The sequence below is a fragment of the Ambystoma mexicanum genome, chromosome 3q (assembly GCF_040938575.1).
Source record: "Ambystoma mexicanum isolate Mex_15411 chromosome 3q, UKY_AmexF1_1, whole genome shotgun sequence".
NCBI lineage: Eukaryota > Metazoa > Chordata > Amphibia > Caudata > Ambystomatidae > Ambystoma > Ambystoma mexicanum.
Window position 1 is genome coordinate 1,064,946,625 of NC_090926.1, and position 14,562 is coordinate 1,064,961,186.

The window sequence follows — 14,562 nt, forward strand, 5'->3', positions numbered from 1 at the left end:
CACTCTTCCATACTCTGTTGTGAAACAAATCTCGTTTTTTAATATATCTAGAATTGTGTAAATCAACCTAAAAATGGACATTTAAGAGATATGACATCAAACGGTGTTTGACCGGAAATACAGACAGCAATATTTACAACACACAGGATCAAACATTTTTTGGCGAAACAGCCAATTTGTGTGTGTAAGACAAACTCAACCTATATTGTGGTTTGCCACGGAATTTACATATTATAGTATACACATAAAAATCAACATTGTAACATCACATAGAAATATAAAAGACAACAAATAATTTACTTTGTGTTGGCAGCGTCAATGTACTGCAGTTGGCGGTAGTGCGTCTACACCACAGTGTTTCAGCCGTTTTAAGGTGGGCTTGATGTGCCTCATCTTGTACACGGCCTTCATTAGGACGGGGATCTGTACAGAATGACGTCTGTGCTGCAGGGGAAGGGAGACTATTGTCAAGGAGGTATATGGGCACATGTTATTTTAAACTGACTAAATCCGGTGCTGTGTTGTTTTTTGTAAAGATCAAAAAAACACACAGCTTACCTATGGGTGAATTAATTCCACAGGCACTGTTTATGGAGATCCAATTGCCTTGCAGGCTGATCTCTATGTAATCCTGTTATGAAGAAACAGAAAGGTATGTGGGGTTGCTGATTAATTGTGGTGTCCCCCTAATGCTGTCACAGTAAAGCAAAAAAGCACACACGTGGGTGCATGAATGAAAAAGATCTTACCTCACACTGGAGGGTAATATCTCTGTAAACTCAGCCTGTACAAATTTGTTTCTTATTTTCTTTTTAGGGCCCCGCAGGAGAAACCTAAAGTGAATGAGGGCATCTTATTAGTGTTAAAGAGGGATTCACATTCCCTAAAGGAGTCCAGAGCGGGAGCGGGCTGCGCAGCATTACCTGTACGGCTGCAGTTTAAGCAAAAACGAGATTTGTTTCACAACAGAGTATGGAAGAGTGATTCTGTCTTTATGCATGCAGAGGGTCACAATAAGTAGGAGTATTTTTTTTAGCATATTTTCTTTGGACCTATTCAACTGTATTTTTTGTTTCCTAAGCACCACTCCTGGGTAGAATAAGTTCCACACCAGGAGCCCAATTGTTGAATCTACCTCCACACAGACATCAAGATGGCCCCATCCCAGATGCCCCATTCCTCTCCCTCCTGAGCCACACCAAGCTGCTCCACCCTTGCTCCAGATTCACATGCCCCCATCCCTCCCTCCAGACCTCCTTGCTCTGAACCGTCCCTACCCACACTCACACAGATGCCCCACCCCTCCCTCCAGATCCACACCTAGATTCTACCATCCATCATTCCAGACCTACACCCAGATGCCCCACCCTCGCGACACACAGATACCTCCTACCCTGGGCCCACAACCAAATGCCCCCTCCCTCCCTTCAGAACCATACATCCCACCCGCCCCCATCCCTCCCTCCAGATCTACACACCCTCATCCCTCCCTCTGGATGCACAATCCCCATTCCTCCACCTGGACCCACAAGTCCCATCCATCCCTCCCTCCCAACCCACAAGCCGCCACCTTCTCCTCCGGACCCACACCCAGATGCTCCATCCCTCCCTCCAAAGCCACGCCAAGATGCTTCACCACCACCTCCAGACCCACTGCTAGATGGTGTAGGGGTGGTCAGGAAGGGTCCCCACAAGCATGAGGGGTTCATGATGCGCACGCCATATTGATGACATGGGGTGTGGCGAACTCGGCACAATGTTGCCATTTCATATGTATCGAGTGCAGTTAATAATGGATGAGATATGTTACTTTAAGTGTTACTTTTTCTATTAGAACTTATAACTATTAGATTAACATACATGCAGAAAGACAAAATGTTAAAACCACCAAATGAAATGTTAACATGATTCTGACATAATGTACTATGGAGCCCCCAGAAGTAGGCAGAGGGGTTTTTATAAAGTGCATGTGAGAAAGGGAGCGTATCCTGCAAGAATCCACTGTAAAGGAAAGATGGTATTTACCAGACATGCATGCAGACTGAGGAAACTAAGGGGATTTATGAATCTACATGAAGTGGGATTTTTATGAACAGATTAAAACAAGGAAGTGTGGGGTGAACTTTCAGAAACTGGTTCTGCAGTGTTTCACAAAGGCCAAAGGATGGGTGAATAAGTAACTACGGTCTTAGCGATGGTCAACTCAGCTGAATGAGCCTCCCATTGTTTTTATGGTCTGATAAGTATCACAGATAGCCAATGTAATCTCCTGAACGCATGGGAGATTGGCAGATTAATAACGAGTCATCCCATAAAAGGTCATGCAGTGAACATGATGCATCGGTTTATGGGTTAACAGTTCTACAAGGAACAGATGTAATCTTGCCCAATGCATTGAAGTCGCGCAGAGGGGTTTGGCCATTTGCCTGCGCCAGCAATAAAGATGGGCCCTGGGGTCCGGTGGTCAATTCTTTTCTCAGGATCTAATGACTTATGTGGAGCCAGTAAACTAGGGCATGGATAGTAATCATTGTTCAAAGAGATCCGGTTTGCTCAGCTTCTTTTCATGTTGCTAAAATATACGTGCAGACTATGTGCAATCATACTTAAGATTAAAAGGCTTCAGGCCGGTGGTTACTAGTAATGAATTATGTTTGAAATGTGGATGTTTCATTATGTCATGATGACATGACCGACCACGGACATAATGAAGAGACTTAGGTTAGTTTGGTCCTGCGGTACCATCTAACTGCTCCCCGGTCAATTGTACTTGCTTTACATACAAAACCTGCACTCGTACATCAAGGGGTGGGCCCACTTGAGATGAGGTAATTAAGGGTCCACCCCCACAATGGCACCATCCGCCCCGCCTCCAGACCAACACCCAGTTGTCCACATCCGCTTGCCTACAGACCCAGACCCAGATGGCCACATCCATCTCGTCTCCAGACCCAATTCTCCAACCCTTCCTCCAGACCACACCCAAGTGCTTCAACACTCTTTAGATTCAAATGCCCTCATCAATGCCTCCAGACATACAAGCCACCATACCTCCAAACGTATACCCAGATGCTGCATCCCTACCTCCAGATGGATACCCAGGTGGCACCCATCCCACCCTTACTCGAGACCTACTCCTAGTTATCCTGTCCCTCCCCACAGCCAATTGAATCCTCCCTACCTCCAGACCCACACCTAGTTGCCTTCTCCCTGCCACCAAACCCACACTCAGTTATCTTTTCTCTCCCTCCAGACAGCCCACTCTACCCTCTCTCCAGATGAACAGATGGTCCCGACCACCCTCCTCCACATACACTTTCCAAATCCCTCCCTGTGAGGAACTGCCATCTGGCAAGGGTGCAAAGCCCTAGCTTTTATTGAATAATGAAATGATGCGGGTAGTTCCATCTCAGAAAGAGTGATCTGCGGATCATATTCCCCTTATGTCAGCTCCATGCCAAAAGCATACTTCTGCATCTGTGGCCTGAGTCAAAAGCACCTACTCTACCCATTGCACTGAGCAGGTTCGGAGGTCACAGATGCCAATGGGACAGCAACAGAAAGGTCTCAACTGCATAGGAGCAGCATTTAAGATATGTGCCCCTGTACCCAAATGACAATGATCATAAGTAGCCCATGATGGTGGCAAGATAATCGCGAAAATAAAACTATGCCAGAGTTTAGGCATAGTGCATGGTACTACTTAATGCTGCCACACTTCAATCAATATCGCACATGTGTCAGCTCCTGTTGAGTCAACTCTGGAGCAGAAGGTGATGTGTATTCTGGTAAACTGGGTGTAACATCGCAAATGGCAAGAACCTGGAAGGCCAGGCCTTCTCTTTGATCTCTTTGTGGGGGCAGTTAACAACCTCTGCCCGAGACACCTACACAGAAGGCAGCTGTCCTGGGCCCAGGCATCAGAGGATCACACCCATTCAAAAGGAGTAGCCTCACAATAGGGTGCTGCATCTCTAAAGGTCTTTGTTCTCAGCGAGAAGGGAAGGGAGCGGGGGGATTATGATAGTCAATTGCAGACGACTTTCACCATCTTGATTCTCACTGTGCTGATTGCTTTCCTGTCCCCTCCACTTACTCTGGAGAAAAGTATGTTGAGTATGACATCAAAAGGGCAATGTCCACTCAGCCCAAGAGCCAGGATTGGACCACTAGTCCAATCCCCAGAGGACTTTTGCCTTTAAAGCAAGGGGTCTCTCACCTCTTCTTCAGATTCATTCAGTTCTTCTTGGAACCTTTAGGGGTGCAGATTAATTCTGAAGATCTCACAGGACTCCCTTTGGGAAAGTTGCACTTTACAAAGTCCTCAGCCTGAGGTGAATGAATCATCCAAGAGAGAAGAAAGATCTGTTACCTATCCACTCCCATGGCATATCCGGAGTGAACTCTGCTGTGAATCAGGATGTACCACTTAGCACGAGAATCTCCCGAGCTGGGAGAGCAGAACCTGAATGGACCCATCCTATTCTCAAGTCCTCCTGAGAGGACCAGACCAGCCGAAGCTCCCCGTTCTACTGCACAGAATTGGTTGCTCGGTGTTCACCGCACCTGGAACAAGAGGGAAGTCGCTGACGCTGGTTGCTGCACTCCTCCACCACTTCAAAGTTGCTTGCAATTTCAACCAGCTCGGCACAGCATTGTGTCAGAGCTAAAGCTTGTTGCCCGCTAGGCCCGAAGCGACTGTTCAACGGCAGGTTCCCGAGCCCAATAACTGGGGGTTACAATCACAGCTCGACCCAGGTAGCTCTTGAACTGCCGCCTCATAGAATGATGCGCCCAAGATCACCACGTTGACGAAGTCGCCCGGCAAATTGAACCGCTGGAGTGCCACCATAGCCACATACAGATTCCTGCATTGTGCCCTCCAGACCCACATTTCCCATGCCTCCCTTCAGACCTACATAGCCTGTGAGAACCGGAGGGTATTATGAGTAGATCCCAGGAATCAGTTATTAAGGTGACCAGAGACGAACTAGCCCTCTCGTATCCCAACCCTATGGGTAGATGAGTGGAGAAGGATCACCTGGGTAGGGGAACCCGGGGTTGTGCTCGGGGGAATACACCAGGTGAGGCGCAGTATTTTACAGAAGAAAGGGATGAGGAAGACAAGGTCCTTGAGGATTTACTAGGCTGTACCAACTCGACCGCCCTTCCTCCTAAAGAATCTACCCAATATGAATCCCCTTCAAACCCATACCCCGTTAAATTTGAAAGCCACAAACCCCAGAATCCCCGTTTCTTGGTGCTTTCCAACCAAAATACTCCCAGTCATTCTTCTCCCTCCCGGCCCTAGGATTATTATTTCAAGCACCCCCTTCTACTGAATTTACTGAAACCCCTAGGACAAACACTATCATTCCTCATGGCAACCTCCCCTTTTCCGACACAAACACTTTCACACATCACAAACGACGACAGACAAACACCAAAGCCATTTACCCGACCTGTCCCAACACCAGGGTCAGGCAAAGTCAGGCAATTGACCAGAATCACACACACCCGACGCCCCATTCCCTTCCTCACAGGGATAAAAGGTGGAGCACGAGAGCACAATATGAACAAGGCAGGCTGCACAACGACAGAGCTACCTCAGGATGGCAGTATAAGAGGAGACAGACAGCGAGAATCGAGAGGGTGACAAGGAAAGAAGCAACCTTGCCCTTTCTGACCAACGCCTGTGAAACCTCTGCAGAAGGAATCATAAGAACGCTAACAATAGCAAGCAGATGTCAACGGTACATAGGGTACACCACCGCTGACAACGAAGCCGGGGAGAGACGCTTGGCCCCACGATACCGGCCTTGACTTCAGAGACAAGAAAAGCCAAGCGGTTCATCACAGCCGGTAAGTCGAAGGGAGAGCGATAAGAAGAAACCAAACTGTGTTGAACGAAAGTAGCAAGCGGCTGATTAAAGAAAGTACAAAGAACTGTTGATACGCAAGGGGAAAGCCAGCTGTAGAAGAGTCAAGCACCACGTGGGTGCTCACTTAGGAAACTCGGGGCGATTACCCTGTCTGTTGTTGAAACTACCGCTACTAGAAGGCGTTGGGAGAACGGCATGAGAATAGGGTCAAAGTGGTCATACGGGGGTCTAGTAAAATCCTCTGTGCAGTCGAAAGTCTTTGTAGATCTGGGCCCGGAAGAGGGTTATCCAGGGGTGAAAAGCCATCACCCAAAATGCAAGCAGAAAGGAACTTTTGTTTATTATTTTGGGAACCTATCAGGTCCTCGGACGCAAGAGAATTTTTGTAGAAAAGAGACAACCACCAAACTGAGAGCATTAAGGTTAGCTTGTGCATGTGCTGTGCTCCAGAATCCTACCTTGTCCCATCCTCAAAACGTGGGGAAGGGAGACCCGACTATAACATAGTGAATTATTTGTAAATACATTTGCTGTGACCCTTATCCCACACTCTTTGTTTACATTAAGCGTAAGGATTAGCAATAGGTTTTTCTTATTACGGGCCCTTTTATTTGACAAGACGCCAGTATGACTGCCTTATTATTATTTGATGGTCAAAGCGTGCTCCCATCTTAGATTTAGGCTTATTTATTTATTTATTTGCATTTGTTGAGCGCACAGCAGACCAAAGGCATTGTGGCGCTGGTTACATTGTTGCTTATACTTAGTTACATACAGTTAATGTCCGTACGGTTACAATGGACGAGATATACTTATTTACAGTTATGCAAGAGTAGCAGGAGCACATGAAAACGGGGTTAGTTGAATAGGGGTTTTGAGCTTTTTTTGGAAGAAGAGAGATGCATCCGCTCTGAGGTCAGTCGGTAGGGAATTCCAGAGTTTAGGTGCAATGAAGGGGAAGCCTATGCCTCCTGCTTTGGTTCTGTTGATGCGAGGTATTGCTAGTTGATTTGTGTATTGTGCTCTTCATGGTCTCGTGGATTGATATCTACCTATCGTGTCAGATAAATAAGAGGGGGCTGTGAGGTTGATGCATTTATGGGTGGTTGTGAGAATTTTGAAGGATATACGGTCTTTGACTGGGAGCCAGTGAGCTGCCTTTCTGGCTTGTGTGATGTGTTCTCTTTTTGGTATACTGAGGGCTGCTCCGAGAGCGTTGTTTTGGGTTGTTTGGAGCCTAGATACGTTTTTTTGGGAGGTGCCGGCTAGGAGTGCATTACAATAGTCTAGTTGGGCTCCTATAGTTGCTCGGGCGATGGAGAGGCAGTTATCCTTGGTTAGGAATGGTTTTATTGCGTTAATGAGTTTAGTACTCAGTGCGGAGGCCGAGACTATGGCGCTGACTTGTTTGTCCATGGATAGCGTGGCGTCTATGTGAACCCCCAGTGTTTTAACTGAGGATAGGACTGGGATGATATAATTGTCTATGTTGAAATTGATGTACAGTGGGTTGAGGTGGAGAGGGTGGATTTCTGTCCTAGAATGAGGATTTCGGTCTTGTCCCCGTTCAAGCAGAGGCCGTTAGTAGCCATCCATGCTTGTATGGTACAGTAGATTTGCTGTAGGGTAGAGGCGTCTTGGTGATAGTTCCCTGTAAGGGGGAGGAGAACCTGCGTGTCGTCGGCGTAATTTGTGTAAGTGATCCCCAGTGCGTCTAGTTTATCAAATAGTGGCTTGGTAAAAAGATTATAGAGCGTGGGGGCAGTACAGGAACCTTGTGGCACACCACAGTGGATGAAGGAGGGTGCTGCATGTGCTGTGTTAGAGAACACTTTCATAGCTCTACCCTCTAAGAATGATGTTACCCAGGATGCTGCGTCATTTGAGAAGTGTGCAGCGTGTGTCAGGTGACTGGTAAGAGTAGTGTGGTCTACCAGATCAAACGCAGCTGAAAGGTCAAGGAGAAGGAGGAGGGCGGGCTTGCCTATGTCTAGGATGTTGGTAATTTCGTTTTTTAAGTCTAGAAGGGCGGTTTCAGTTCCGTGTCCCTTGCGGACCCCAGATTGTCTTTTACCTAGGATTGCGTTCGATTCAAGGTATAGTTGAATCTATTTGTGGGCGGCTTGTCAAGTAGTTTCAGGAGGAATGTGACTGTGGTTATGGGTCGGTAGTTGTTAGGGTTAGCAGGGTCTAGCGTCGTTTTTTTTAAGAGAGGGCGTACCCAGGCCTCTTTAAGGCTGTCTGGGACTATGCCTGTTTTGAAGGATGCATTGATGAAGGCTGTGAGAAGAGGGGCGAGTGGTTCTGCGCAGTCTTTGATGATTTTAGGGGGGCATACATCACCCTTACATTGTGAGGGTTTGAGGTGTCTGAGAATGTCAGTGACCTCGGCTTCGGAGATTTCGGTAAATGCAAATTTGGGCACGTTTCTTACTTTTACATTAGGTTTTATCTGTGCATGTGCACTTTGCTTTGGTAAGGTATTGAAGTGGTGGGATATTTTGTTTTGGAGGAGGTTTATTTTTGTGAGCATGGCTGATTGAATGCCTGTACACCATGCCTCGTCTTTGACGATCTCATCAGGGCATGTAGGTGGTACGGTTAGTTCTTTGAATATATTGAAACATTCTTTAGAGTGGGAGTTGGCATTGGAGATGTGGTGGTTGTAAGCTTCAGATTTAGCAAGGAAGATTGCGTCTTTGTATTTTTTTGCTATGGATTTGAAGTTAGCTTTTGTGGTCTCGCAGGGGTTTATCTGCCAATTTTTGAGCGCTAAGCGTTTGTCTTTGCGCAAAGTCTGGAGTTCCTCTGTGAACCAGGAATTGGAATGGAAGGATTTTAGGCCTTTTTCCAACCCACATAGTTTAATAAACACCCTTGAACTGTGATCACTTGTGTCCGTCTACTATTGCCACCATGAGTTCCTTACAAGCCCCATGATTCCATTCACACCCAGAGGTCTTCTTCCCTCCATTCACTCATGTCCCTTCTAACTCACCAGATCCACACCAAGATGCCAGAGCCTTTGCTCCAGATTCACATGCCCCATTCCTCCCTCCATACACAAGATGCCCCATCCCTAGCTCCAGACCTATACCTACATGCCCTATTCCTCTTTTACCCACACCTTATCCATTGCCCCGGCCCATACCCAGATACTCCCTCACCCAGACCCACAACCAAATGTCCCATCCATACCTTCTAACACACACCCAGATGTTCCTCCTCTACCTACAGACCTACACTGAGACAGCCCCCTCCCTTGTGCCTCCAGACCCACACCCTGAAGCCCCCCATCCCTCCCCCAGACCTACATGTCCCCATTCAATCACAGATGCTCTATCCCCATTCACTCCAGAGCCACACCCAGGTGTAACTCCTTTGCACCAGATTCACATGCCTCCATCTAGATCCAAATGCCCCGTCCCTACCGCCAGACTTATACCCAAATATCACATCCCTCCTTTAAGATCCACACCTAGATGACTACATCCCTCCCTCCAGACCCACATATAGATGCTACCATTCACCCTTCCAGTCCCACAAATACCCTCTCCCTCCGGACTCACAATCAGGTACCTTCATCCTTCCCTCAAGATACACTAGCAGATGTCCCATCCCTCCCCTTCAGAGCCACATATATTTTATTACTGTGCGTTTTGTTTCAAAGCGCCAACAGGGATGGGACATGGGGATGAAGAACAAATACAGCAACGAAAGATAGAGGTGAACCTACTTGCCCTTGTAAGCATTCAGAAAGTGCAAGCAGAAAGAAGGGATGAGGGAGTGGGGGTTTAAGTGCTAGGTGTAACAGAAGGGAGGTGCTGGTGAGTGAGCAGCTGCAAGTGTCTAGGTGGAGTGGTCAGCCGCCAATAAATAAGCGCAGGCCTGTGGTGGCATAACCCAGTAGGTGCCAAGGCAAAGTGGTGGGATGGGTGGAGGCTGAAGGCGATTGGGTGGGGGAGGCCAGTACTCGGGAGGAAACGAGTCCTGGGCCCTGGTCACCAATTTCAGCAACTGTGGGATTTAACAAAGTAGGGACGAAGGGAGGGAGGAAGTGAAAAGGAAAGTCTTGGGGAGTTTCCGGAATTTGAGGATATCCAGCTCAAGGCGAATAGGAAGCTTGAGGCTATGCCATAGGTGGGAGTCTGCTGAGGAAATATCAGCCACCAGCTCACTGTTTAGTAAAGGGCTTAACAGACAAAGAGTTGGTGCTGGAGGAACATAAAGATCTGGAGGGAAAGTAGATAGTGAGAGCAAGTTGTAGATAGCATGATCCCCAGTCCCAGACAGCCTTGTGGATGATGCAGAGGGATTTAAATGTGATCCCTCTAGCAACTGGGAGCCAGTGGAGAGTTTTTGGGTTGGAGAGATGATATTCCGGGGCTTGAGGCCACGGATAACTCTTGCAGCCCTATTCGGGATTAGCTGGAGGGGGCGTAGAGAAGAAGAGGGTAGATTAAGGAAAAGGCTATTGGAGTAGTTTAGCCTAGATAGAACCAGAGCTCTGGAGACATTGAGCTTCTGGGGGAAGGTGAGGAAAGGAAGAATACCTTTCAGGAGGTGGAGTTGAAAGTGGGACTTGGCAAGGTCCTGGACGTAAGGGATGAAGTGAAGGGGAGTCTAAGAGGACTCCAGGTTTCTGGCTTCAGATGAAGGGGTAGAGCCCACAGAAGATGGCCAGAATGAGGGACAAAAAGAGGGAGCAGGAGTCCCAATAAGAAGGACCTCAGTTATGCTGACAAAGCAGAGATCATTGGAAGTACACCAGGGCTGGCTGGAAGAAAGGCAGTCAGGAGTGATGGAGGAAGTAAGAAAGGGATCAGAGGGATGTTTAAAGAAAAGTGGTGCATTATCTGCATAACACTGGATGTTTGGAGAGAAGGTGGAAATGAGGTGAGCAAGGTAGTTATTAAAGAGCCAGGGAGAAAGGTAAGACCCCCAGGGGACGCTGCAGGTGGAGGTGGAGGAGAAAGAGCCGAGAATTACCTGGGATGGGCAGTCACTCAGGAAGGAGGTCAGCCAGGTCCGTGCCCGCTCCGAGATACCTAGGGTATCGTGGAGTCATTTTATGAGGATGGAGTGGTTGACCGTATCAAATGCAGAGGAGAGATCACGTAGAATGAGAACAGCTGGAGAGTTGGAATCAAGAGATGCAAACAGTTCCTCACAACTGTTCAGAAGAGCAGTTTCCGTGCCTCTGGATGCTCGGAATCCAGATTGATGTCATGGAGGCAACCAAGCAGTTCAGTGTATTGGGTCAGTTTGGGGGCAGGGGGCGGAGGGGGGTCCAGCTGCATCAGGACTGGCCCAAGGAAGGGGGTGATAGATATGGGGGGCAGCTGGCTGGACAAGACTGGTCTGCAGAGGGTTTTTTTCAGGAGGGAGAGCACAAGTGAGTGAGGGAGGAGCAGAAGATCCAGTAGCAAAAAGTAGTTGCAGAAATCAGCGAGTGCAGTAGTCAAGTGCTTCACTGGATTTTTCTTGCTGGGACACACACAGGTGGTTAGGTTGACACACTGATGCTTGGAGCGATGCTGCTGTAATGAAAACAAACAGTTAGCCAAGGATACGCAGGTCTACCTGAGACTTCAAAAGTAAGATTAGATGAGCAGGGTTTAAACACAGCTCTTGGGTGTTAGGCATGAGCTAGTAAGCAGGACCTTATGCTGGGAAACCAGGAGAAAGTACACAGTGCACTGTAAATGCAACTCCCACATGAGACGTCAACTTTCAGTACTGCCCCAAACTGGACATGAGAAAGGAACAGTCTCAAAAATAGGTTGGAAATCCCTGGTTGTGACTCCCAACAATAGCTTCAAAATTGCCCCATCACCCACAGCAAAATGCAGTAGTTTTAAAAAAAGGCATTTTTACCGTCCGCAAGTCCTACTACTTAATTTAATTTATTCTTTAATGTGATACAGATTGAAAGTAATTTCAAACTTTACACATAATAAAACAATTTTCATTAATATCCTTAAAACAGTATATGAATAGTATTCAACAAATGTACACAAATATACAAGAAAGAGAAAATAAAAAGAAGTAAACAAATGAATATAACATGTAACAACATGGGGATGCGGAATATCATTATTATTATTAATTTGACCCAAAATGCTGTGTGGACTTATACACTATACATGGTAATATGCGTGTTTACAATAACAACTCACATCAAGCTAATGTATATAGCTTAAATCCGAGCTATGCCAACGACAAGTCCACACTGACCTATATTTTCTTCACATTGCGGGTCACAGGTTGCTAAAATCAAAGGGCCCAGATTTAGCTCGATTTTTAGCCATACATTGTAAAGGGCTATGAACAAATGCATATTACAAGTATTTGTACAATGAAGCCAGAAAGGCATTTCGCAGATTAATTGGGGGTTATGTACAAATTCACCAAGGTGCAGTAATATTGTGCTAGTTAGTGACCGGCATTCCGTTAGGAGATGTTTGGCTGTCTCCAAGCATTCAGGTGACTTGCAAAGGCAACAAACTTGCTCAGGGACTGGGATATTTTCCCTCGCTCCCACGATCCTCAAGAGTAGGTAATTGTTCCAATCTAAATAGGGTGATAAAATGTCTGAGTCTTTTCGTAGGGCAGAGGTTCAAATAAGCTTGGGGCTTCATATAGGTGTATAATCTGTATTTGATGAAATGATAGCTCTTTAGAGTGCTCAAGTGTGAAAAGTTCTCGAGCCAATCCCAGAGGTCCACCCTTTTCCCAAGTGCTTTATGTACTTCCTTAGTATAAGCTGCCCCTCTATGTATCCAACCTATGTCAGCAAGAAATATAGTCATTGCTTTATATAGGGGTGAAGTGGTGTGTTTTTGACCACCTCTTGATGTATCACAGACAATGGAGGGTTTGAGCAACAACTAGTCATTTTGAGGTACAATCCGGCTCTCCTTTTGAGTACCGTGGCTTTTAGTGATGGAAGACCCAGTTCCAGTCTTATCAAAGCCATCGGTACTCCTGGGGACAGTCCCAATATTCAACGCCAAAATTTACCTTCCATCACTTGGAGCCAGTCTAAGTCAAACGAGAGGAGGGCTTCAAGGCCATAGGTGATCATAGGCATGAACACTTGTATGTACAAGTGCCGTGTCCCCCAAAGCGTAAAGCCACCCTGCTTATTAGAGAATGCAGCAATCAATGCAGTAACTTGCGCTGCCCTGATTTTGTGACCTTGTCTGCATAAATGGTAATCGCCATTGGGCACAATTTCAACTCCGAGATACTGATAGGAGGGAGCATAAGGTATTGTTTTACCCACCATCAAGTTAACTCGGGAAACTCTTTTCCCGGTGAATCTGAGCACTTTAGTCTTGTCTAAATTAATGGTCAAACCATTCATGCTAGCATATTCCCATAAGGTGGTAGCAGAGCGCCGTAGCCCACTGATGGTGTTGTCAAATACTACCAGGTCATCAGCATATGCTAGTACAGTACAAGGCGCCTTGCCAATTTTAGGTGGGCAATTATCAGTTTCGGCTAGTACTTGCCGGGATGTCGTATACATAGAGGTTGTAAATCAGGGGTGCAGTAACGCATCCCTGCTTTACCCCCCTATTTTGGATCACTTTTTTAGTCATGCTGCCTTCTTGGTTTAGCCTGAGGCGGGCAGAAGTGTATTGGTGCAGGAGTCTCAGGTAGTACAAGAGACCTTCCGGGCATCCCAATGCTTCAAGTTTCAGCCACAGCCTGTCTCTAGGGATGGAGTCAAAGGCAGCCTTAAAGTTAATATATAGAGCATACAAAGTAGGCTGCCCCTTAGAGAGCACCCGTGTGTAAATTATGTCCATTACCATAAGGTTGTGTGAGGTGGAGTAATCCCGCCGAAATCCACTCTGGAATTTACTAAGTATATTGGCCTCATCAACCCATTTCTGTATTTCGCTTAGCAACAGTGAAGCAAAAAGTTTACCTGATATGTCCAAATTCGGGGTAGTTCATAATCACGTTTGCCAGCCCGTTCGGGCCAGCGGCTCTTGAGGACTTGAGAGTTTTAATTTTGTTCCAAATGACCACAGGGGAAACTTCAAAGGGCGGGTAAGTAGGGGCCTTAGACAAGGGTATATTAAGAGACTCACTCTCCCCATGATTACATTCTTCTAAAAATTTTACCCAGGTCTCCTCGCTAATAGGGTTAACTAGTTGGCCTTTACCGTTCTCCCTAGTCTCATTCAGCAGGGACCAAAAGCTGCGAGAGTTCCTAGAGCAAATAGTCAGTATCAATCTTTGGTAGGCACTATTTCCCTCAGCCTTTTTTATATGCTTAATGCTCATTTTATAGCTGTATTTGGCTTTTCTAATCCTCTCGCACTAAAGGGCTGCGGTAAATTCAAGGTCTTAATGTTACGAATTTCCGCTCTCAGCCCTCTCTTAGCATCTCTGATTCCTTTGTTGTAAGGTTGACTAACGCCCTATGTTCTTAGCATACAGCTCACTTTAGTCACAGCATGTTTTCCAGAAAATGCCAGAATCCATTCTTCAATGGCATTGACAGACATGCTGTTGAAATCCAGGGAGTTTACAGAGGGAGTGTTTTTGAGGGCTTCCGTAGCTAGTCTAATGCTTTTTTCTGACCATACAATGGGAGTGGTATGACTAGGTAGTCGGAGAAAGCATTGGAGCAACGCATGATCACTCCAGTTATTATTAATCA

The 14,562-nt window shown here is 46.6% G+C and overlaps 1 long non-coding RNA gene across 2 annotated transcripts in view; it reads right to left on the bottom strand.

Annotated features, from left to right (window-relative positions):
* Nucleotides 1-14,562, bottom strand: part of LOC138583237 (uncharacterized) — a 46,083-nt gene that overhangs the window by 24,677 nt on the left and 6,844 nt on the right. Inside the window, exons 2-3 of one of the 2 annotated variants that reach the window (XR_011305190.1) lie at nt 10,872-11,422; nt 750-833 (exon numbers count right to left, since the gene is read on the bottom strand). This is a non-coding gene — a long non-coding RNA (uncharacterized lncRNA). The remainder of the gene's footprint in view (nt 1-749; nt 834-10,871; nt 11,423-14,562) is intronic. The other variant, XR_011305189.1, reaches the window with a different exon arrangement.